This window comes from Dicentrarchus labrax, unplaced genomic scaffold (assembly GCF_905237075.1).
Source record: "Dicentrarchus labrax unplaced genomic scaffold, dlabrax2021, whole genome shotgun sequence".
Classification (NCBI taxonomy): Eukaryota; Metazoa; Chordata; class Actinopteri; family Moronidae; genus Dicentrarchus; species Dicentrarchus labrax.
In genome coordinates this window covers 21,323,650-21,341,223 of record NW_026136711.1, presented here as the reverse complement: position 1 = coordinate 21,341,223, position 17,574 = coordinate 21,323,650, and the positions used below count along the sequence as shown (strand labels likewise).

The window sequence follows — 17,574 nt, the reverse complement described above, 5'->3', positions numbered from 1 at the left end:
TTCTCCAAACAATTAATACAAGAAGAATATGATAAAAAAAATTAAGCATTACTCATGCAAATATGTATATATAAGAGAAGACATAAGAATGTATCACACTGCAGCTCCTCAGCAGTGTCGACTCTCAGTGTAGTGTCAATGATGTTTTGAATCTGAACATTTTATCACAGTGTCCTTGTTCAGAGTTCTCGAGTCCATTCTTATTGTCCATATTTGAGTGTCTGAATCCCTTCCGCACATTCCCCCAACATGCTCTGAAGAAAAGAAAACACCAGCCAGTATCTTTTGCAAAAACAGCACATGGAAATTAAAACATCAATCAAGATTAATATAGAATTATGAGTCACATTTCATTTCCCCCCTTTTGGTTACACTACTCCATATTAACCACTTAACTACTAAATACCAAAATAATAACAAAATAAATGTGAAGATTATAACACGATTAGATATTCAAAATGGATATTTCTCCACCAATTCACCTTCTATCACTACTTCCTCATCTCTGTCTACATCAGTCACAACATCACACTCAGTGATAAAAGAACCGCTGTTAGAATCTGAATCAACACTGCTCCCAACGGTCCTAATTTCTCCTGCAACCAAGTATTCACAGACCATCCAGCTCCTTCCGAGGGACCAAATGCATCCGTTATACAACTATCAATCAAAGTATAACAAGCATCCCCCGTCAAGTTCAAAGCCACACATAGGCCACCTTGTTTGGCTAAAATATAGTCAAGAGCCATGTCATGTTTCAGCAACGTCAGTCTGTGACTCCTTTGAGTATTTGACAAATAGTGAAACCCTCGTATAGTTTTGTTCGCAAAACCACGCAAAATGTAGGTAATGTAATCAATGTGATCTGCCAAATATGTCACACCATACCATGGGAATATTCCTATACCCCACTTCTCTCCTAGATTTATCATCCAATGGTGGGACTCCAAATTGTGAAATTGTGCCATTTCCCTTTTCACCCTATTTCCAGAAATAACATCAGATTGAACCTCATCAGGTGCTTCTCCCCTCTGGATGGTAAAAACCTCATACGGGAGCTTCAACGTTGCCATATAACAACATCCTGTCCACCCATATGGTAGAAATATATATGCCGTGATCCTTCACCATCACAGTTCTGCTCTGTTTATGATGTGGACATTGAAAGTTACTTTATACACCTTATCACTAGCCTTATGTTCATGCTTATCCAAGTTCATCAAATAATCATCACAATCTGATATTCCCATAAACATCCCAGGTCCATTATAAGTGTAATTTGAACAAAATATATATATATAATATAAAAAATATACTTTCTTTGACTACGGGGCACAGTATCAACACGTCTTCACCACGACTATTTCTCCACTTAGGAGGAATGCTACCACCAACATTCCATCTCCCACATTAACAAGGAAGATGAACTATTCCTCCCAACTTAACTCTAATCACAGTCTTCAACGAAGTTGGCGTCGTAGGAATCGCCCGAGGCGCCACTGTAGTCAAATGTGATACATTTACACCTTAAGTAACTGTCAGCGCTAAAAGAGTAGAATTGCATCCCACTTTTCCAGCTTCGGCTGAAGTGTTGATGTCATCGTTGTCAATTATTTTGTTTCTCCAACAGCTTGGAGCTCTGTACTGTTATTTTCATCTATTACCACTAGAGTCACTACATTAACTTTGGATCATAAAAAGAACACTTATAATCACCTTGATCTTCCTGCTGGGAACTATACACATAAAGACTACAATCACCTTTAATCTTAATCTTCTCTTGTCATTCAGTAACACATACTTGCTCAATGGTAATGCCCATGACAGGTCTAAAACCCTGCCATGCCTATCTTCCCACTGGACTCTAAATTTCCTTTCACCACTATTCTCTCCTGTACACTGACATGGCAGCTGAGCTGACTTTCCTAGAGTTACTTCAACCCTAGCTCTCGTACCGTTTTGGTCTGACCCTTTTCCGAACTGGTCTTGGGCTACTTCATCTAACCAAATCTCCGACTTCTCCTGTAGCGGAGTCACGGCCCTTTATGACCTTTGCCGCTTCACACTCCACTGAAATAGGCCCTGCTGTCTCTGGGACGTATTGAAAATCAAATCAAAATCACCAAATCTCCTTTCCTGTCCGTCAACTGCAGAGTCATGTCTGGCATCATCAAAAGTGTGCACATGATCATCAACATTGTCCATAACATGGACAATCTCCCCTTCCAAATTTTGGCTCTGGAGATTTTCAAGCATCTCTTCTCCTGCTGCCTGTTCTCCCACATTTTCTTCCAACTCTCTTGAGCCTTCAACATCTCGGCTCTCTAAACGTGGCGCCTCTTCTCTTGACGCTTTGACACAATGTGATAAATGATACCACGTTGGAGACCCTCTAATCTGGACAGCAGTTCCAGTAGTGCGAACAACTTCAAATGGTCCCTCACGGCATTCGTTATACCACTTACTTCTAAACACCTTCACAAACACCTTGTCCCCAGGTTGCACTGTGCTCCTCTTTTGCTCATCGAGCCTCTCCTGCACCTCCTCTTTTCTCTACCTGTCAGAAACATATGTGGATATTCTTTTATGGAAATTAGCCATATATGTAACGTACGCTCTCATTTCATCTTCCAAAAGGGCCAGACATGTGCCCTTTCCGCTTGTTCGCAAACAAGACGTAGGCATCCGTCTTCCCGTGACCAATTCATGGGGTGTCATATGCAAATCACACAGCTCACTTGAGCGACACACCATTAGCGCCAAAGGAAGTGCCGCTATCCAATTTAGACCTGTGTGCTGGCAGTCGCACAATGAGATTTTTCAAAACACCATTCATTTTTTCACAAATCCCTTGACTGTGCGGGTGATAAACTGCTCCAAGACGTTGTTTAATTCCCAGTTTTTGCAAAATCAATTTCACAGTCTTATCCACGAACTCCTTCCCATTATCTGAGGCTATCCGATCTGGAAGTCCTCACCTGCTTATGACCTCTCTACACAAAAACTTGGCAACTGACTGAGCATCCTTCCCCTTAGTTGGACAGGCCTCCGGCCATCACAAAAATCTGTCCACAATGACTAGCATGTATCTCTTACCTTCAACTGGTTTTATCATGTCAACAAAGTCCACAACCAACTCACGCATAGGACCCCTCAGAGTTGGAATGTAACCAGGAGGAACCATCACACCCCTTCGAACATTATTTTTCAAACAGATGCATCTGCCTATGACATAGTCAATCTGTTCAAGCAAATGTGGTGCCCAAAATCCATACTCCTTTAGGATCTTTCTCCTAACTTCCCCCCTTGCAACATGAGCTAACCCATGTGCTTCCTGAATCATCAGACCCAACAGGTCTGGGGGTGCTGTTATCAATCCCTCATGATTTCTCCAAAGACCAGTAGAATCTTTCTCTAGCCACAACTGTTTATCTATCGCCAGAGCAACTTCCTGCATCACATCCTTAAGTGTAATTTTGTCTTCCAAGTCCACTCCGTGAGTGACCAGAAAAACTTTGCCCAATTTGTCAGCTCCTGTGACTGGTTTTGCAGCTTCATCAGCAGCTTTATTCCCTTGTGTGACTTTTGACACATCCGTTTTATGAGCTGCACACTTAGCTATCGCTATTTCTTTAGGCTTCATCATAGCATGCAACAGTTTCATTATTTGCGTGTGATGCTGTATCGGAGAACCATCCATTTTCTTGAACCCTCGACCTTTCCACACTGATCCAAACAAATGACACACATTATGTGCATGTGGAATCAGTATATATCGTCACTCGCTTACCTTCTGCCAACAAACACGCTTCAGTTAGCTCCACAAGTTCAGCAAGTTGTGCAGACGCAGGCTGTGGTACTACTTCAGCCTTCTCAACAACAAATCCAGTTCCTTGGGCTTTTACTACTGCATAACCAGCACTCAATTTATCTCCCACACGATAACAAGACCTATCAGTCCAATATTCCAGATCCGACTCACGCAATGGGAGGGCTTGCAAGTCTGATCTAAGCCTTGAGTATTTCTCTGCTTCTTGAACACAATCATGTGGCTCACCATCCTTGGGAGTTGGCAAATTCTCAGCTGGATTCACTGTAGCACACCTCGCTAGGGTGACATCTTCCTGCTCTAAGAGCCTATGATAGTCCCTTAGCCTAGGCATAGTCAATGTGTACTTTCCATAGTTCAAGAGATTTCTGGGACTATGATGGGTAAGAATTGTTACCGGATAACCCATTGTGACAGATGATGCCTTATCGTACATTAAAGAAACTCCAACCATCACTCTGTAGCACAGTGGTAGCCCCAGCTCTACTTCCGAATAAGCAGTAGAGTAGTAAGAAATAGGCTGAGGACTCCCCGTGCCTGTTGACTGACAAAGAACCCCACACGCATATTTACTCCCAGTAGAAGTAGACACATGCAACAAGAAATTCTTAGAGTAGTCTGGAAGTGCGAGCGCTGGTGCCTCTTGTAACCTCTGTTTGATCGTTTCAAATGCCACAAGGCCATCCTGTGTCCAGGAAAGATTACAATGAAGTTGACCATTCCCAGTATCTTTAATCATAGCTCTCAAATGCCCTGTCAAACTAGCATAATCCTCAACCCAAGCCAAGGAATAACCAGCAATACCAAGAAATGTCATCATCTCTCTGACAGTTCTAGGCTTTGGAGCCTTGCAAATAGCCTCCAATTGACTATCAGAAATGCTTCTGTGTCCTTGCATTATTGTCTGACCCAAATAAACGACCTTGTCCTGACAATACTGCAGCTTCTTCTGAGAGGCCTTATGCCCCTTCTCTGCCAGTATCAGCAATTTAATTGAGTCCTTATGACATGTTTCCTCATCTGGTGAACAAATGATGATATCATCCACATATTGAACAACAGCGCTTTGCAATATCTGATCTATCCCTGCCAAATCGTCCTTCAATACTTTATTGAAAATGTGAGGACTATGTTTGAACCCTTGTGGCAATCTCCTGTACTCGTAGGACTGTCCCTTATATGTGAACCCAAATAAACCCTGACTTTCTACACTGTGGAACAAAAATGAAAAATGCAACAAAAAATGCACCACACAAATCTAACACCGTGAAATGTGTCGCATCAGGAGGAATTTGGGCTATCAAGGTATGCGGATCCGGCACTTCTGCTTGAAAATCAGTTACCACTTAATTCGCCGTTCTCAAATCATGTATCAAGCGATAAGTCTCATCTCGCTTCTTCACAGGCAACAAAGGCGTGTTACTCTGAGGATTCTGTGTTATCTTCAAAACGTCTGCTTTCAAAAGTCCTTCAATTTGTGGTTCGATCCCTGGGATTGCTTCTTCTTTCAGTGGATACTGGTTCTTCCACAGAGGTCTGGCTCCTGGTCGTAGTTCAACTTTCACTGGTTGGGCTGACTTCATAAGTCTAATATCTGTACTGTGCTGAGACCACAACAATCTGGAACTTTTTGGTTTCACAGCATCTCCTCTTTCACAGCGTCTGAATCCATCTTGGCACTGCAAATTGATTTATGTGTCATCCGCACAGCTTGTGGCTGTCCTTGTCCTCGAGCCGAAATCATAATCTTAATAAATCCCTGATCTTTGCTCCTCCAAATGGCAAGATTCTCTTTTAACGGTGCAAAAACAGCTTCCTCTGCTTCTGTCATCATTTCTCCTATATGCTTCTGCTCATATTATTCAGACAGCAATAAAGTCACATGTGGCATCTCTTCTCAATATCAAACTCTTTATCCAGATAGTCATCTGTGTTTATCTTCATAACTGCTCCTTGTGGTGCCACAATTATGCAGCACAAACTAAGTTGAATTAGCTTTGGTTGATGACTCGACCATTCCTCTGAATACAATTGGGCAGCATTCTTGAAATACTTAAGGGTACAATGAAATGGATATTCCGGAAGTTTCCCATCAGGCATGTTTGCTACAATAAATTTCTCCCACAACTTAGCTGGCTCCAAAAAATCTGCACTGAGATTTCCAATCCAAAATACTGACGAAGCTTCTGTCTCCATTGTCATCAATAATTGGTGACCATATCTTTTGGCACTTCCACCAGACAGCTGTCTGGTGTACACTTTATTGTACACTTCAGTCTACACAAAGCATCTCTTCCCAACAATGCAATAGGTGTATGTTCTGATACCAATATGGGTGTTGTAGTCTTCTGATTTTTATAGCAGAGCTCAGTTGGTTCCGTGATAGGAATCAGCCGTTTCACTCCCTCAAACCAGATTGTCTGAAACAATTGATTGGACATGGGGAGATGTATAGCATCTTCAGGCCAAATACAGGTGAAAGCAGCTCCGCTATCCGCCATCACTTCCAATGGTCGGTTGTTTACTTTCACCTCAATTGTTGGATCTCTCTCCGGATCTTCTGGGCACCTCTAAAATCCTGGCTCTGGGCGCCTATAAGGGTTCACCGGTCCTCCGAATGGCCTTGGCTGGCCCCTGAATCCTCCTCTGAAATTTCCTCTGAAGTCTCCTCTGAAGTTTCCTCCTGGCTTGTTGCACTCACGGGCAAAGTGACCAACCTGTCCACAATTACAACATACTTCTGAAGATTGTTGAAAGTATGGATTAAATCTTCCTCCTCTTCCTCTTCCTAAATTTCCTCGTCCTCTTCCTCTCCAAATTTGTGTTTGTCCAGAAACTGGCTGTATGTAGGAAACAACTGGGACCACTAATGGTGGCTGGGACAATTGGGGTTGGACCTGGTTCGGCTGCAGTTGTGGTGGCGATTGTTGATTTGGTGGAAACTGACTTTGTATAACCAGAGCCTGCTTCTTCTCCTTCTTCTTATTGTCCACCAGTTGTATTTGATTGAGTTTTCTGAGGGTCTCTTGGTCCTGCTATTTCTGGTCATGTTCCTTTTTCCTATATAGCTCCACTTGATGGGCTATATGATACCATAGCCGGAACCCCAAGGAGATTAGCCAAAAGTCTCTTAATATCTCCTATGGCAGACTGTGTTCCCACCGTAATCTCTTCCAACTTCGAAATCCAAGGATGTGCTCCATCTTGGAGAGTAGGCAATTTCTCAAATATATCTGACATATCTGTACTCTGCCAAGGCCTGTACTCCAAATTCTGTGCTCGGATGATCACTGGAAGCATCTTCTCGATTGTCTTCCCTTTTCTTGAGCGCAATATATACTTCCTGTCCGATTTTTGGGACTTTTCTCTGCAACTTTTCCCTCTGCGTCTGGAGCTTCTCAAACTGGTCTTCCAATTCTCTTATTTCTTCTGGTTTAGTCAACTTATCCAAGTACGAAAAGCGTCTGTCTATGCCTCTTTCGACCTCTTCTATTCTGGTGCTGGATGTTGCAGGATAAAATCCTCTCAAACATGAAGCACCCTTACTCTCCAAATCTTCATCGCATTTTCACTTTTATCAGAGGTATAATCTCCTGTGTCTTTTTTCTTCCATGTTTTATCACCTCTCCTTTCCGCTCTGGCCAGTATCCGCCTGACCACAGGGTCATATCCACCCATGTTCCCCTCCGGATCACTCTGATCATCATCATCATTTCCAAATTCCATCTTCCTGATCCTCAGTCTACCCTTGGTTTCCAGGCATGTCGTTTTCTTCTTACTTTTGGAACTTGGATGCATCTTTATAGTGTAATGGTAGATTCAGTTTCTTTGTTTCAGCCACTGCAGATGCCCAACCTCCCCCTTCCTAACACAAGATGCCAGGTCCTTTTGTGTTTTGTAGATTGTGATTGTGATTGCCTTCCTCTTTGACCGCTCGCGTGTTGATTGACCTTTTCTTTGCAAAGAAAATAAAATTTTGTCGGCCGGCAGAAGTTCTCTATTTCATTCTTCACCAGCAGCAGAGAAATTTCCACAACAATAGTTGTTTCCGCTTGTCCTATTTCTATTATTTGGTCATCCTCATCTCTGATGCAGTAATCGCCCTCCTGACTGATTACTGGAAGCTGGGGATAAATTTCCTTAAACTTCACCTCCTTCTCATATGGTGGGGGTTTCTTTACTGGATCCGTATGTGAGCAAGGTGCATTGATTTCCGCCATTAGTTTTCCTGTTACTTTTGCATTTTTTGCTATTTCTTCTACACTTCTACCTCTGTTATCTTTTGCAGCTTTTATCAGTTTCTGTCCCTCATTTTCAAACAACTGGAGAATGCCGAGCTCTATTTGTCTCTTTTTTTTATGTTTTCCCCCTTTTTTCCCCTTTTTTTGATCCGCCTTATATGTGGACACAAGTACTTGCATAATTTTATTTACATCTGGGTTAAGAATCCCTTCCACTGGCCATGGTCGGTCAATTTCAGGCCAACGCTTATGACATTTTCCCGATAACCTTGCAATACCTTTAACTAGAGGATTATTCTTTTGTACTATATTTTGAACTTTTAAGTTCCCTTATTCTAAATTGTTATTATTATTATAATTATTATTAGATTAAAACTAATTAATAAACTAAGAATACTTAAAGCTATTCAGCTTATCTTTCCCTCTCTTTTTTTTTATCCAATTCTACCAAATTGTTTATAGGCTACTATTGCGCCACAGTCAATAAAGAAAAATGAAAGAAATTTGTCAACTTAAGAGAAATCAAAAACACAAACAATCTATCAAATTCTATAAGTAAAATGTCCACAAATATCCTGCAAATTAGAGAAAATCAAGAGAAGATCACACACTGCCACAAGGGAGCAACTATCACCAAATGTGGTCCTATTCACAGCAAAACAATCGCCTAATTATCACCCAATCACCTTAATTCGCAGAATAATCTCAATACTGAATCTCCAACGGAACTATAATCAAAACAAACCATGCACAAACAAAAAACTCCAATTTGCAACTCTCAACGGTATTCAAACCAAGTAATCATACTCCATTAATTAATCAAATACATGAATTGATCAGTCCGTTGCCAAGTCTCTTGTTAAATGACCACAACATGAAATATCTTAGGCATACAGAAACAGATGGATGCCCTCTATTAACCCCAAATTGATAAATGAAAGCAAACTAAATGTATGTCAGCAATAATAACTATAAATGAGTATACACACATATGTCAGAATGCAGGTGTTTGTTAAAAGAGTTTGTGGATAAAACCGCACTGGCCTTGATCAAACTGGATTTAGAAGTTGCACACGCTGTCGTCAGCAAGCCTCAATCTGTGTGACGCACTGGCCAGCACCTCCTCTCTCTCCGTCTCCTCTTTCTCCGTCTCCTCCCCGACTCTCACACACCACAGGAAAACAAAGAAGAAACAGACAAGAATTTAGCCTTTTATGTACCCACTGGGTTATTGTAACCATACAATAAGTAATTTAATATAATTTACACAAATTATCTGCCAACACATAGGTCATTTATATCTAAAACAAATGTTTTCCTCCTTTAAACACCAAATTACAACTTTATACCGCACATCATCAATATGCAAACGTTATTTTCCTATCTTTTTTAGGCATACCTGTCTTTTCATTCAAGCTAAGGAATAATCAATCAGCTTAACACAGGAACACTTTTAATCGCCACAATAAAATTTTTCTTTTTTATCTGTCAACATGGTCATTTATAAATTCAATGTATCTCAATCAAATAGTTTTATAATCAAACAACGGCCACTAACAAACAGAATATTTTACTGGGCTTCAATCCCCCCCCCCTTGCAGCTTTAAGTCTGCAAGCTGCAGCACCTCTGTGCAGGCAGGGGAGTGACTATACATATGTGTAATCCTTAGCTCCTGAAACCCCACGCATGCGCAGTTCATTTGTCAGTGTGGTTTCAGAGTGAGTAGAGCCACGGCCAGCAGCACTTAGACGCCACCACAGCACCCCCCTTCACTCCTCACTGATCTCTCCACTGCTCTACAAAATTATAACGTCCTTCCAAAAGGCTCATTAAGTTTTAACAATTTCAAAAACGTTCTCTCGAAAGAGACTCATGAATCTGAACAAACTCAAAAAACATCCTCCCGAAAGAGGCTCATAAATCTTAACAGATTAAAAACGTCCCCTCAAAAGAGGCTCATAGATTTTTATTATTTATTTAAAAAAGTCCTCTCAAAAGAAGCTCATAGACTTTTATTTTTCTCATTTAAAAAATGTCCTCTCAGCTCAGTTTTTACCAATAATGAACGGAATATCTTTCCTTTCTAATGACTAAATCTCCTGTTCTCAACCAAAACATATACAGTCATGGACGAAAGTATTGGCACCCCTGGAACTTTTCCAGAAAATGCACCATTTCTCCCAGAATAGTGTTGCAATTACAAGTGTTTTGGTATACACATTTATTTCCTTTAAGTGCATCGGAACAACACAAAAAAGCAGAAGAACTCTGCCCAAATTCACCCAGTACATTACCTGCCATACCAGAGACAATAAAATACTGGATCTGTTTTATGCCAACACCAAGGAGGCAACACCCCTCCCTCCCCTGGGGAGATCAGATCACAACCTGGTTCATCTCCTGCCTGTGTATGAACCTCTTGTGCACAGACAACCAGCTGTGACCCGCACAGTGAAAAGATGGTCTGAGGAGACTGAAGAAGCTCTGAAGGACTGTTTTGACTCTACTGTGTGGGAAGAATTCTGTTATCCTCACAGGGAGGATATCGATGGCCTCACTCACTGCATCACTGACTATATTAACTTCTGCGTGGAGAACACTGTACCCACCAGGACTGTACGGTGTTTCTCCAACAACAAACCTTGGATCAATCCGGACATTAAGGCCCTGCTGAAGGAGAACAAGAGGGTCTTCAAGTCAGGAAACAAGGAGAAGTTGAAGTCTGTGCAGAAGGAGCTGAGGTGGAAGATTAGAGAGGGGAAGAACAGATACAAGAAGAAAATGGAGGATCAGCTGCTGCAGAACAACATCAGCAGCGTCTGGAGAGGCCTGAAGACCATCTCAGGCAACAAAGAACCAGACTCCCAGGCTGTGGGGGACCAGAAGTGGGTGAATGATCTGAACCTATTTTTCAACAGGTTCGATCAGACATCCAACCCTCTCCCGGTCCAGCCATCCCTGCTGCAGCCCTCCTTGTCTACACACCCTGAATTTTCCCCCTCAATGTATTTGTCTCCACCTCTACTACTGCCCCATCCCCCCCACCGACGCTCTCACCTCCTCTCACACCTCCATCCCCCCTCACACCCCCAAACAGCCTGCCTCCAAGCCCCAATCTGTCCCTCTCTGCTGACCAGGTGAGGAAAGAGCTCAGGAAGATAAAGGCGAAAAAGGCTGCGGGTCCAGACGGCATCAGTTCTAGGCTCCTCAAGTCCTGCGCAGACCAACTCTGTGGGATTGTGGAGCACGTCTTCAACCTGAGTTCCACAACTGTGGAAAACATCCTGCGTGGTGCCGGTGCCAAAAACGCCTCACCCAAAGGACCTCAACAGCTACAGGCCGGTGGCGCTGACATCGCACCTGATGAAGACACTGGAACGGCTGGTCCTCGCCCATCTCCGCCCTCTGGTGGGATCATCCATGGACCCGCTGCAGTAGCCTATCAGCCTGGCATCGGGGTGGATGACGCTGTCATCTTCCTCCTTCACAGAGCTCTTTCTCACCTGGAAAAGCCTGGAAGCACTGTGAGGATCACATTCTTCGACCTCTCCAGTGGTTTCAACACCATCCAGCCTCTGCTTCTCAGGGACAAGCTGGAGCTCTCAGGTGTGGATTATCACCTCACATCCTGGATTATGGATTACCTCACCAACCGCCCACAGTATGTGAGGACCAAGGACTGTGTCTCGGACATGGTGGTCTGCAGCACAGGGGCTCCACAGGGAACAGTTTTGGCTCCTTTCCTGTTCACCCTGTACACTGCAAACTTCAGGCACAGTTCTCCGCACTGTCACCTGCAGAAGTTCTCTGATGACTCTGCCATCGTAGGCCTCATCACTGATGATGACGACAGGGGATACAGAGAGCTGATAAACGACACTGTGGACTGGTGTCAGTGGAACCGCCTCCAAATCAACACAGGGAAAACCAAGGAGCTGGTGGTGGATTTCCGCAGGCGCAGTCACGCCCCCCCAACATCGGTGAACACTCTGGGTATGGACATAAAGAGAGTGGACTCTGGGTGTTCACCTGAACAATAAACTGGACTGGACTCATAACACTCAGGCACTTTATAAGAAAGGCCAGAGCAGACTCTATCTGCTCCTGAGGTCCTTCTTTGATACTGTTGTGGCATCAGCCATTTTCTTTGGAGTGGTCTGCTAGAGCAGCAGCATCTCAGCAGCCGACAGGAAGAGACTCAACAAACTGATGAAGAAGGCCAGCTCTGTCCTGGGTTGCCCCCCCGACTCAGTGCAGGTGGTCCATCACTGATGGACAATGTCTTCCACCCCATGCAGGACACCATCAGTACACTGAGCAGCTCCTTCACCGACAGACTCCTTCACCGCAAATGTGTGAAGAAGAGATATCATAGGTCCTTCCTTCCTGCTGTTCAACAACCAGCACTGCTCCCAGTAACCCCCCCCCATCTCGGCATCCATAATAATAATAATAATAATGTGCAATAATTACTGTGCAGTATATTGCCCCCCTGCTGCTGCTACTATTTTTGTGTTATCTGTTGTTGTGGATTCTCACTGGTTTTTTTTTGTCTTGAACATAGTGTTTTTATTATTTCCCAACTCTTACTGTTTATTTATACTGTTTGTTTCTCTCTATCCACTTTGCTGCTGTTACACTGGAATGTCCCCATTGTGGGACAAATAAAGGAATATCTAATCTAATCTAAAGTAGCTCATCATCTGTCCAACTACAGCTGAGATGAGCAGGAGAGATGAGGTTGCTAGAGCTCCGTGAACCAGTAAACAATGGATGGCAAATTGATAGGATTTCCACTTCAGATCAGGATAAACAGAAATCTATGAGATAAAATTGTGTGTGTCTGGTTTAAGAAAAATAGCAAATTAGATTAGCCTATAGCAGACATCTTCTTTCCGTCCTGTGACAGTAAGATTTTCCTACATCCCAGAAGGCCCCACTACAGGTAGAAACTGAGGTCAATCCAGTTAGGATAAGGACACCTACAGTTCCTCCATATGGAGACAGATACTGAAGGTTAAAGTGTTGGATTGCTAGTCTGGCCTGAACAAAATAGACACACAAACATTCAACACAATGTATTTATCAATCAAGGAAAGAATGTGAGGAAAATCAGTATCTTGCCTGCCCACATTAAAGGAAAAACTTTACTAGAATAGTAACAGAGAGGAAGATTGTCACACTGTCTTAAGACATGCAATGGTCACATTAATCATTCGGTTTGAGGTATACCATTATCTCCTGTATCTATTGGATCCATATTTAAAGCAAACAGATCAGTGTTCTCAAAGATAAGGCTAATAATATAATTATTATAAACTTTAAAAGACAGAACACGTGTCATGATTCCGGGGTTGTGTAAAATGGGTTTACTCTAGATAATGTTAAAAGCTGAACCTAATTCCTATTCTTTAATCAGGATTAAGCAAATTCTTCCTCCTTAAGATGGATTACTGACCTGTTTGAGCTTTGGCACTACCTCACAATCCTGTAATCCAATTAGGCGAAGAAGCTCTACAGAACAACTGAAGATGGTGTGGGTAGGAGGAATTGTGCCCAATGGCACAGACGGCAGGAACTTCTACATCCACATGTCCAACAGGACTGGGATTGTTAGAAGTCCTTTTGAATACCCACAGTATTATATGGTAGATCCATGGATCTACAAGAGTCTAGCTTTCTACATGTTCTTCCTGTTCTGCACTGGACCTCCCATCAATGGTCTGACATTGTTCGTAACAGCTCAGAACAAGAAGCTTCGTCAACCTCTCAACTACATCCTGGTCAACCTGGCTGTGGCTGGGCTGATCATGTACGCCTTCGGATTCACCATCACCATTAATTCTTCTCTTAACGGCTACTTCATTCTTGGCCCCACTTTCTGTGCTATTGAGGGATTCATGGCCACACTTGGAGGTAAGAAAGAAGGAAGTTCTCTCTTCAGTGTGTCTCTTAAATGTGTGTGGAAAAATCCATTGCACAATATGAATACAATACAATATTATCTTCTCTCACCTTTCTCTGTGCAGGTGTAGGACCTTGTCCTCGTCTTCCTCTACAAGAGACGCTTTATCCGTCTCTTAATTCAACAATCATCATATTATTTTGATTGTGTTCCACCAGGAGAGTTTTCAAGGACTTCTTTCCCTTTGACCTTTTTGACCCAGGAGGGGAGGTGAGACTGTGGCGCCGACAGTCTCCTGCACAGAGAGCCTGGTTCTTTTCAGATTCTCAGATGGGATCTCTAGGTGTCAATTTGTTTTATCCTCTTTAACAGAACACTGACTTCTCCACAGATCAGAACAACACCCTACACCTAAAGTGGATCATGTGTGATAATTAAGTGCCTTTTTGGTTGTAAATCAGGGTTAGATATCCCTGAAATGTGTTTACATCTCTTTTAGTCTGACAGGTCCACCTCCAGAGAGAAACTCCTCTGGAATCCACATCTGGCATTCTGACACCCCTTCCTCTAAAGTGTGAATTACAATGTTTTCTTTTGATCGTGGACATTCCAATCTAGGAAGCAGTAACAACAGTTGCACGGATATAGATTTAGTTCTGTTGGAGTATTATGGTAAAATTTCATCTTCTTAAAATTAACAGACTGCCATCTAGCATGAGAAGGTCTCAAATGTAATGTTTGTCTGATGTTTCTGTCTTCAGATTGGACTAAGTTACAAAATCATGTGTAAAATGTCTGAATGTTTGATGGAGCCACAGTGCCACCTTTTGGTAAGATTCTGGTATAGCGTAAGGTATTTTCAAAGCAAACTTTGTTTTATAATTGTGTAGTATTAAATAGTAAATGCCTGAAACATAATTTTTGTAACAAGGATTACGCTAGCACTATACGAAATATGTACAATCCCTCAGTGCTACTTTATATACATGTTTGATGATTAATGATTTTAATCAGTTCTACTTTTCCTTTACATTAAGTAATTTCGGTTATGTTATGTTAAAACATGTGAACTATGTAATAAGTCATGGTGGGTTCTGTGAATGGTGAATTATGATTTCGAAACTTTTAGCGACGATAGGAATAAATTATAAAGTTACGAATATCAAAATATCGCTATAGGAAGTGACGCGATTAGCCTTTCCGGATACGCCTTCAGATTAAAATATATAAGGTATAGACTCCGGTCACTCCCTCTCTTCTTCGCTCTTTTCTGATCTCTTCTGTCCTTCTTAAATTTTCTTCTTTCTAAGATCCACTCGTTATTTACTCTCATTCTTAATTTTAATTTCCGTACTTTATTTTACTTCATTTGCGACACGTGTTGAATTTTTCCTCAAGTAATAACTTGCGGTGATGAAGTACTTTTCAAGTACTTTTATTTTGAAAGCTCAAGACACAACAAATTTCTTCTTTTATATTTCTGTAGTCTTATCGTCAAGTATTGTCGCCTTATTCACAGAAAGTAAATTTAATCTAAATTCTTGGACTTAGTGACGACAGAGAATTCGCCAGGCCAGCGTTTCATCCTCCAGTTATTTTCAAACAAGAAGCTGAATTAGTTTACAATCAAAGCTGAAGACCAACCACTCATCAGCCAGAAGGACGTCGCAGTAGTTGACTGCTCAAGAAGACGTACAAACGTTTCCAGCCGAACAAAGACATTATTCTCCAGCCACCTTGCCCCCAACGCTCACTAGCGCATACGCCATGCTGGGCCTTTTGGAGAGATTGCCTGGAATCCTTCCAAGTTCCATCTACAAACAAAGTAGGCTGACTCTCCGGTACACGGCCGGATTCACACACATGAAAAAGAGCTGGTGTCTGTCTATAAGCTTTGATTCCCATCTTTTAAATTTAAGAGAATTTTCGATTATGGCCTCTCAGTTCTAAAATTTACTCTGGTAATATTTTAAACTTACTGCCGCATTGCAAAATCCACCATCGCTCCTGAATCACCTAATAGTAATAATTCATATATTGTCCACATATTTTGTTACTTGTTGTCATTTGTTTGCATTATCATTTCATACTATTTACTCTGCATTAGTTTAGTTAATAAACATATATAACCGTATGTCCTTGTCGGTGCAGGTTTGATTTGATGCAGGGAAATCGATGAATCGTGCAAAAGAAATCACTTATATAAATATATATATATATGAGATTAAATATAGATTTTGAAATTTAATAAATTGATTTGAAATTGATTTGGATTATTCCAGTAGCTAAACAACGGAGGTGGTGCCCCATTTACAAGTGTATTATTAATCTTCAGTGATTAATTACCTTTCTAATTAAATAGTAGTGTAACCCCTAGACAGGTGAAGTCGCTCTCTGGTCACTGGTCGTCCTGGCTGTTGAGAGATATATCGTCGTCTGCAAACCCATGGGAAGCTTCAAGTTCAGTGGAACCTATGCTGCTGCTGGAGTTATTTTACCTGGATCATGGCCTTCTCATGCGCTGGCCCCCACTGTTTGGCCGGTCCAAGTGATTCACATTTGTAGTTGTCATTTACTTACAACAAATATGACTCAAATTTTTTACCTGGCAGAGAAGATTTAAAAACTTTGAAAACCACTCAATGGACTTAGACTTAAGAAAGTGATGAAATAAGGGATAAAATGAGGTTGGTAGATACCGTAGAGCAGAGCTTGTTTTATGGCTAAAGTCTAAATTATTTGCTCTTCTTAAACCTCACACAGGTACCTTCCTGAGGGCATGCAGTGCTCCTGAGGACCCAACTACTACACCCGGCTACAGGCTTCAACAATGAATCATATGTCATCTACATGTTTGTTGTTCACTTCTTGGTTCCCGTCTTCATCATTTTCTTCACTTAGGGAAGCCTTGTGCTGACTGTCAAAGCTGTAAGTGAAGTTTAAGTACATGAAAGGTTCTTATAGCCAAATGTCAAAGAAATAGAATTATTCTGTTGTTGCTTTTCTTTTGAAACTCAGCAAAACGGTCTGTGTTGTGGATTTTGATTATGTTTTCTGGTCTGAAACTCTTTAGGCTGCAGCCTTTTGCCTACATGTCTGAATAGTGGATGTGCAAGTGCATGCAGAAATGTACAGTACAATGGAGAGTAAAACATTTATAACTGTGATTATAAACCACATAGTAATGACTATTTACAGCAGAAACATGCTTTATAAATGATGAATTCAGTATTTACTAATCCATAACTAATGTGCTTATCAATGATGAATAAAACATTTTTAACTGTGTTTATAAACTACATACTAATGTGTATTCATGCGTTATAAATGATGAATTCAGTATTTATTCATGCTTAACTAATGCTTAATAGTGTGTACTCATTATAAAGTGTTACCCAAATTTGCTAAGCTCTCCATGTCATAAATATACACAGGTGATTCTTACCCCACTCAACCCCACATTGAAACATACCATCACCATGACTACAAGAAAACACAAGGATACAACCTCCAGACATGTTTTGCTTGATTCTCTTTCAGCTGTGGCTGTTGGAGTCCAGTTTTTATCACAGATGCACACAAATGAAGCAATAAATTC

At 41.6% G+C, this 17,574-nt stretch overlaps 2 protein-coding genes and 1 pseudogene across 16 annotated transcripts in view; 2 read left to right on the top strand and 1 right to left on the bottom strand.

Moving 5' to 3' along the window:
• Positions 1-17,574, top strand: part of LOC127371757 (sodium- and chloride-dependent GABA transporter 2-like) — a 143,384-nt gene that overhangs the window by 81,421 nt on the left and 44,389 nt on the right. The window lies entirely within an intron of this gene.
• Positions 1-17,574, bottom strand: part of LOC127371756 (green-sensitive opsin-like) — a 146,216-nt gene that overhangs the window by 109,122 nt on the left and 19,520 nt on the right. The window lies entirely within an intron of this gene.
• Positions 13,603-16,717, top strand: LOC127371767 (green-sensitive opsin-1-like; annotated as a pseudogene).